This window comes from Balaenoptera musculus, chromosome 10, assembly GCF_009873245.2.
Source record: "Balaenoptera musculus isolate JJ_BM4_2016_0621 chromosome 10, mBalMus1.pri.v3, whole genome shotgun sequence".
Taxonomy (NCBI): Eukaryota; Metazoa; Chordata; class Mammalia; order Artiodactyla; family Balaenopteridae; genus Balaenoptera; species Balaenoptera musculus.
The window spans coordinates 95,375,767-95,383,154 of NC_045794.1; positions in this window are offsets into that span (position 1 = coordinate 95,375,767).

Here is a 7,388-nt window from a genome sequence, read left to right on the forward strand (position 1 = left end):
TTATTTATTTATTTATTTATGGCTGCGTTGGGTCTTCGTTTCTGTGCGAGGGCTTTCTCCAGTTGCGGCGAGTGGGGGCCACTCTTCATCGCGGTGCGCGGGCCTCTCACTGTCGCGGCCTCTCCCGTTGCGGAGCACAGGCTCCAGACGCGCAGGCTCAGTAGTTGTGGCTCACGGGCCCAGTCGCTCCGTGGCATGTGGGATCTTCCCAGACCAGGGCTCGAACCCGTGTCCCCTGCATTGGCAGGCAGATTCGCAACCACTGCGCCACCAGGGAAGCCCCCAAGACTTTATTTTTTAGAGCAGTTTTAGGTTTACGTAAAAGTTGAGTGGTGATCATTTTGAAATGTACAGAAATATCGAATCACTATGCTGTGCACCAGGAACTAACATAGTATTGTAGGTCATTATATTTCAAAAACAACCAAACAAACTCATAGAAAAAGAGATCAGATTTGTGGCAGGGGTGGGGGGGTGGAGAAAGGGGGAATTGGATGAAGGTGGTCAAAAGTACAAACTCCCAGTTATAAGATAAATAAGTACTAGGGATGTAATGCACAACCTGATAAATATAATGAACGCTGCTGTATGTTACATATGAAAGTTTTTAAGGAAGTAAATCCTAAGAGTTCTCATCACAAGGAAAACAAATTTTTTCTATTTTTTAAATTTTGTATCTATATGAGATGATGGATATTCACTAAACTTACTGGGGTCATCATTTCATGATGTATGTAAGTCAAATCACTATAGTGTACACTTTAAACTTATACAGTGCTGTGTGTCAATTATATCTCAGTAAAGCCGACAGAAAATAAAATTGAGCAGGAGGGAATTCCCTGGTGATCCAGTGGTTAGGACTTGGCGCTTTCACTGCCAAGGGCCCGGGTTCAATCCCAGGTTGGGGAACTAAGATCCCACAAGCCACGCTGTGTGGCCAAAAAAAAAAAAAAATTAAAATTGAGCAGGAAGGGACTTCCCTGGTGGTGCAGTGGTTAAGAATCCGCCTGCCAATGCAGGGGACACAGGTTCGAGCCCTGGTCTGGGAAGATCCCACATGCCACGGAGCAACTAAGCCCATTAGCCGTAACTACTGAGCCTGCGCTCTAGAGCCTGTGAGCCACAACTACGGAGCCCACGCGCCTCAACGAAGAGTAGCCCCCGCTTGCCGCAACTAGAGAAAGCCTGTGTGCAGCAACGAATACCCAACACAGCCAAAAATAAATAAATTAATAAATTAGTTTTTTTTAAAGTGTTAAAAAAAATTGAGCAGGAAATACAGAAGGTTCCCACATACTTCTCGTCTCACTGCCCCCAGAGTTTACCCTATTATTAATGTCCTGCATTACTGATACATTTGTTACCATTGATAAACCAATAATGATGCATTATTATTACTACTTTTAAAAAATTTATCTTGTTGAAGTACAGTTGATTTACAATGTTGTGTTAATTTCTACTGTACAGCAAAGTGATTCAGTTATACATATATATATATTCTTTTTCATATTCTTTTCCATTATGGTTTATCACAGGATATCAAATATAGTTCCCTGCTCTATACAGTAGGACCTTGTTGTTTACCCATTCCATATATAATAGTTTTCATCTGCTAACCTCAAACTCCCAATCCTTCCCTCCCCCACCCCCCTTCTCCCTTGGCAACCACAAGTCTGTTGTCTATGTCTGTGAATCTGTTTCTGTTTCATAGATAAGTTCATTTGTGTTATATTTTATTTTATTTATTTAAAAAAAATAAATTTATTTATTTAATTTATTTATTTTTTGGCTGCATTGGGTCTTCATTGCTGCACGCGGGCTTTCTCTAGTTGTGGTGAGCAGAGGCTACTCCTCATTGTGGTGTGCAGGCTTCTCATTGCGGTGGCTTCTCTTGTTGCGGAGCACGGGCTCTAGGCACGCGGGCTTCAGTAGTTGTGGCTCGCAGGCTCTAGAGCACAGGCTCAGTAGTTGTAGCGCACGGGCTCAGTTGCATCATGGCATGTGGGATCTTCCCGGACCAGCGCTCGAACCTGTGTCCCCTGCGTTGGCAGGCAGATTCTTTACCACTGCGCCACCAGGGAAGCCCTGTGTTATATTTTAGATTCCACATATAAGTGGTATCATATGGCATTTATCTTTCTCTTCCTGACTTACTTCACTTAGTATGATAATCTCTAGGCCCACCCACGTTGCTGCAAATGTCATTATTTCAATTTTTTTATGGCTGAGTAGTATTTCATTGTATATATGAATGATACATTACTCTTAACTAAATCCACAGTTTACATCAGGGTTCACTCTTTATGTTGCACATTCTATGGGTTTTGACAAATGCATAATGTCACGTGTCCACCATTACAGTACCATATAGAATATTTACATTGCCCTAGAAATGCCCTGTGCTTCACCTACTCCTCCCTTCCTCTCTCTTCCTGAACCCCGGAACCACTGATTTTTTACTGTGTCTAGTTTTGCCTTTTCCAGAATGTCATATAGCTGGTATCATACAGCATGTGGCCTTTTCAGACTGGCTTCGTTACTTAATATGCAGTGAAGTTTACTCCACGTCTTTTCATGAAGCTTAATAGCTCTTTTTTTTTTTTTTTTTTTTGGCCATGTTGTGCGGCTTGCAGGATCTTAATTCCTTGACCAGGGATTAAACCCCGGGCCACAGCAGTGAAAAGTGAAGAGTCCTGACCACTGGACTGCCAGGGAAGTCCCAATAGCTCATTTCTTTTTATCTCTGGTAATATTTCATTGTCTGGATTCCCACAGTTCTTTATCCATTCATCTACTGAAGAATATCTTGGTTGCTTCAGTTTTGGCAATCATGAATAAAGCTTCTATAAACATCCATGTGCAGGTTTTTGTGTGGATGTAATTTTCAACTCATTTAGATAAATACTAAGGTGCGCAATTGCTGGATCATATGGTGAAACTATGTTTAACTCTGTAAGAAACCACCAAACTGTCTTCCAAAGTGTCTGTGCCGTTTTGCATTCCCACCAGCAATGAAGGAAAATTCCTCTTGTTCTACATCCTTGTGAGCATCTGGTGGTGTCAGTGTTTTGGATTTTAGACATTCTAATAGGTATGTAGTGGTACCTCATTGTTGTTTAATTTGCAGTTCCCCAAAGACATGTGGAGCATCTTTTCATATGCTTATTTGCCATTTCTGCTCCTGGTTTAATCACAAGCTTAGGTGATGCCTTCTGTAGGAAGGCTATCCTCCCCCACTGTTATCAGTTAGCCTTTGCTGTGTAACACACTATTCCAAAACTCAGTAGTTTATTTATTTATTTTTAATATTTATTTCTATTTATTTATTTATTTGGTTGTGCCGGGTCTTAGTTGCGGCAGGCGGGCTCCTTAGTTGAGGCTCCAGGGCTCCTTAGTTGCAGCACGTGGGCTCCTTAGTTGTGGCATGTGAACTCTTAGTTGCGGCATGCATGCGGGATCTAGTTCCCTGACCAGGGATCGAACCCGGGCCCCCTGCCTTGGGAGCGCAGAGTCTTAGCCACTGCTCCACCAGGGAAGTCCCAAAACTCAGTGGTTTAAAATAAACTCACGCATCTGTGGGTGTTGCGGGGTTCAGCTGATTGCGGCTGGGTGGGGCTGGGTGGGGCTGGGTGCTTCAGGCCACATCCAGCCTGAAGACCCATGGGCTGCTCTGTTCCATGGGTCTCACACCTTCTTTGGACCGCTGTAGCCCAATTTAAAAATATATTTTGATAAATGTGTTTCAAGATAATTGGTTTCCTTTGCAAACTTTGGTATATTATTTTATGCATTTTAAAATATTATTTTTGGGTGGTGGGAGGCTTCTCCTGGTGGCCAGAGGCTCTCTTGCATAGAGAAGTTTAAGAAATCTTGGTCTACAGGGATACACCATGCAACCTGGAGTTGAATCCTGAGAAGCAGGAAACAACCAAGACATCATGCAAGGGAAACTGGTTAATTAATCTTGGTTGTATCTTTACAATGGAATACCATGAGGGAAATAAGAACTTTATTGTAGAAGAATAATGAAATAAAACATTAAAATTATATTCAGTGAAAAAAACAGGTTATAAAGTAATATGTACAGTGCTATCCAACTGCTTCCCTGTACCCCTGGTACCTACTGACCTGCTTTTGGTGACTATAGTTTTGCCTAAGAATTACTCATTAAAGAAAATAAACAATTGATGAGATGTTTAGAGAAGTTAGCTGAATTCCCTAAGGTTGGGCACCTCCTCCGGGAAGCCTTTTGGATTCTCCATCCTCTTTATTCCTCCCCGCCCCCACCCCATCCAGCATGTCTGTCCTTCTACGCCAAACCCAGGGTGTGTTTTTACTAATCACTGATTCAGGTTCATCTCTCTCTCTTCATTTGCTCCTCAAGGGCAGGGGCTCCATGTTACTTACCTTTCAACCTCCAGCACCTTCTATAGCAGCAACAAGGCCATTTATGGAGTACTCATTGGGTGCCGGGTGCATGCAAAACTCCTTACTGATGTCTATTCTATCTTTCCAGCAGTCCTGAAAAGAGGATGGTAAAAATCCTTCCATTTAACTGACGAGACAAAGAAAGCTCAGAGAGGTTAAGCAACTCATCTGAGGTCACACAGTAAAGGGCTGAGCTGGGACTTGAACCAGGTCTGTCCGTGTCCAGAGTCGTGCATATACCGCCCTCTCTAAGGGTCTGATGCATGGTAGGTGCTAGGTAGGTATTTGTTGAATGAGTGGCTGGATGGAGGGCCACGCAGCGAGCAGTGCTCTAGCTGAGACTCAAACGCCGGTCTTTCTTGTTCCACAGCCCTCTGGAGGCTCAGGAAAGACACCTTTTGCCCTTTTCTTTGTCAGCTCTGACCGTCTTCCAGCAAACTCCCCTTCCTTTGGGCTCCTGAAGCCTGGGGTGGGCACTGTGGGTCTGGGGTGCTCAGGGAGGGGTCTGGAGTGCCGGAAAGGAGAGGCCTTGTCTCCAGGAGCTGCCAGGTGGGGAAACAGCCTGCCTGGCAGATGGGCAGCCTGGTGGCACCGGGCTGGACTCAAGGAGGACCTGCTTCCCTCGGATGGCTCGGAAGCCAGGAGTCTCCACAGACAGAGCTGAGGGGCAGATGCAGGAGGGAGGTCACAACTGGGCCCCGGGGGGTGGCTGGCCAGAGGAGTCCCCCGCACAGATATCCTCCAGAGGGTTGAGCCACAGGAGGCAGGGACAGGAGCCACAGGACATGGTGTTGTCCGTGAGAACCCGACCATGGTCAGGAGCTGGAACCGAGCCGGGGAAGGATTCCCAGCCTCGGTCATGCTGCTGGCTGGGGGCCGGGGCCCATTCCTGCTGGAGTCGGCTTCCTCTTGTCACGCTGGGCCACTTCCAGGGGTTGGCAGGGACCAGAGGAAGTCAGAGCCACCTGGGGCTCTGAGGGGCCTGCGTTCACATCCTGGCTGTGCCACATTCTAGCTGTCGCTTCAACTCCCTGGGCCTCAGTCTCCCTCTCTGTAATAAGAGCACCACCTTGCCTTTCCCAGTTTGGACATCTTTGCATACATTCCCCCGTGTGTTGTGAACCCACGACAACACTGTGAAGTAGGTATTACAGCTCCACTTTAGAGAGGAATTCACACCGTCATATTGGATTAGAGGCCCACCTGACTCCAGTATGATCACATATTAACATATTACATCTGGGACTTCCCTGGCGGTCCAGTGGTTAAGACTCCATGCTTCCACTGCAGGGGGCATGGGTTCGATCCCTGATTGGGGAACTAAGATCCCACATGCCATGCAGCACGGCCAAAACAAACAAAAAAAAAACATATTACATCTGCAACGACCTATTTTCAAATGAGGTCACATTCTGAGGTACTGGGGGTTAGGACTTCATGAATCTGAGGAGACACAATTCAACCCATAACAACACTGTCATGAAGTAGGGGGTCACAAAGACAGCCCTTGAGGCAAAGGAGCTCCACTGCTTCTTAGCTGTGTGACCTTGGGCAAGTGACCTAACTTCTCTGGGCCTCAGTTTTCATGACTGTAAAATAGGGATTGTGCATATCATTGACAGACGGCTCCAGCTGCTGCCTTTCCAGATCCACCCTCACGTTCCTGCCGAGGTTGCAGGAATGGGCTGCTCCCAACTAGTGACTGAGCAGAGGGGAGCTAACTCGGGCTGGTCCCCACGAGACACAGGACGCCTTTAACCAGGACTTTCCAGGTCACCTGACTGACACTTTCCTATGACTGTACTACCTGCCATCTGAGACCCTTCTTACTCAACCCCCCGCCCCCCACCCCCAGGAGTCAGACCTTCAGACCTGCATCATGGTCCGATGGCATATCCCAGACAGGGGTAATAGTAACACATTCCACAGGAGTGGTTATGACAACCCTGCACACGAAGTAATACGCGTAAAGCACTGAGAAAAGTGCTTGGCACTTGGTACGTGCTCAATAAAAGTTCATTCATTCACAAAGCATTTATTTAGTGTCTGCTATGTGCTAAACACTGGGGTTGCAGAGATGAGTAAAACCTAGTCCCTGCTTTCAAAGAGGTCACAGCATCTTTGCAGAGGTAAACCAAAGTGAAGACAGCAGTAGCGCACAGAGAAATTGAGAGCACGACATGGGGGTGAGCATTCTGGAAATGATCTTAAAGGAGTAATTCAGGGGAAAGTAAAGCTGCAAACGTGAGGATGCCCGGGGCTTTCTCCACCACCCACAATCCACCCTGCACCCAGGAATCACAGAGATCAGAACGATTATCCTCAAATCCAGATCTGACCACATCCTTCCCCAGCTGCCAGGCACCTGGAGGCCCCCAGACACTTACGGTTCATGAAGCACCGCTGGTCCTGCCCCCGCCTCTGCTCCAGCTTTGGCTCAGCCTCACCAACACTGAAGCCAAACAGACCATCGCTGCTTCAGGCTTTAGCTGCCGCCTTTCTTTCTCTACCAGTTGTATGCTCTTGCAGGTACCTCTGCCTGGAACACCCTTCCCTTCCATATCATTTGACCACCTCCTATGTATCCTTCAGGCCTCAGCTAAGATGTCACTTCCTCTGGGAAGCCTTCCCTGATTTCCTAAGTCAGAGGAGGTGGCCCTCTTCTGGGTCCCCTAGCCCCATGCTAGCCCTGTCACACTGCTCTGCCAGGATCTGCTTCCTTGTCTGTTTCCTTGCAGGACTGTGAGTTCCTTGAGGGCAGGAACTGTGTTTACATTTCTATTTTTAATTTTTTATGAAAAATTTCAAACATACACAAAAAAGGGAGAGAACAGCACCATAAAATCCCATTCACCCATCACCCCAGATTATACTGATTTTGTCCCATTGGTTCTCTCTCCCCTTTTCTTTGTTTTCTTTTTTCCCCGTTTGCTAAAATTGTAAAGCAAATCATTCCCTAC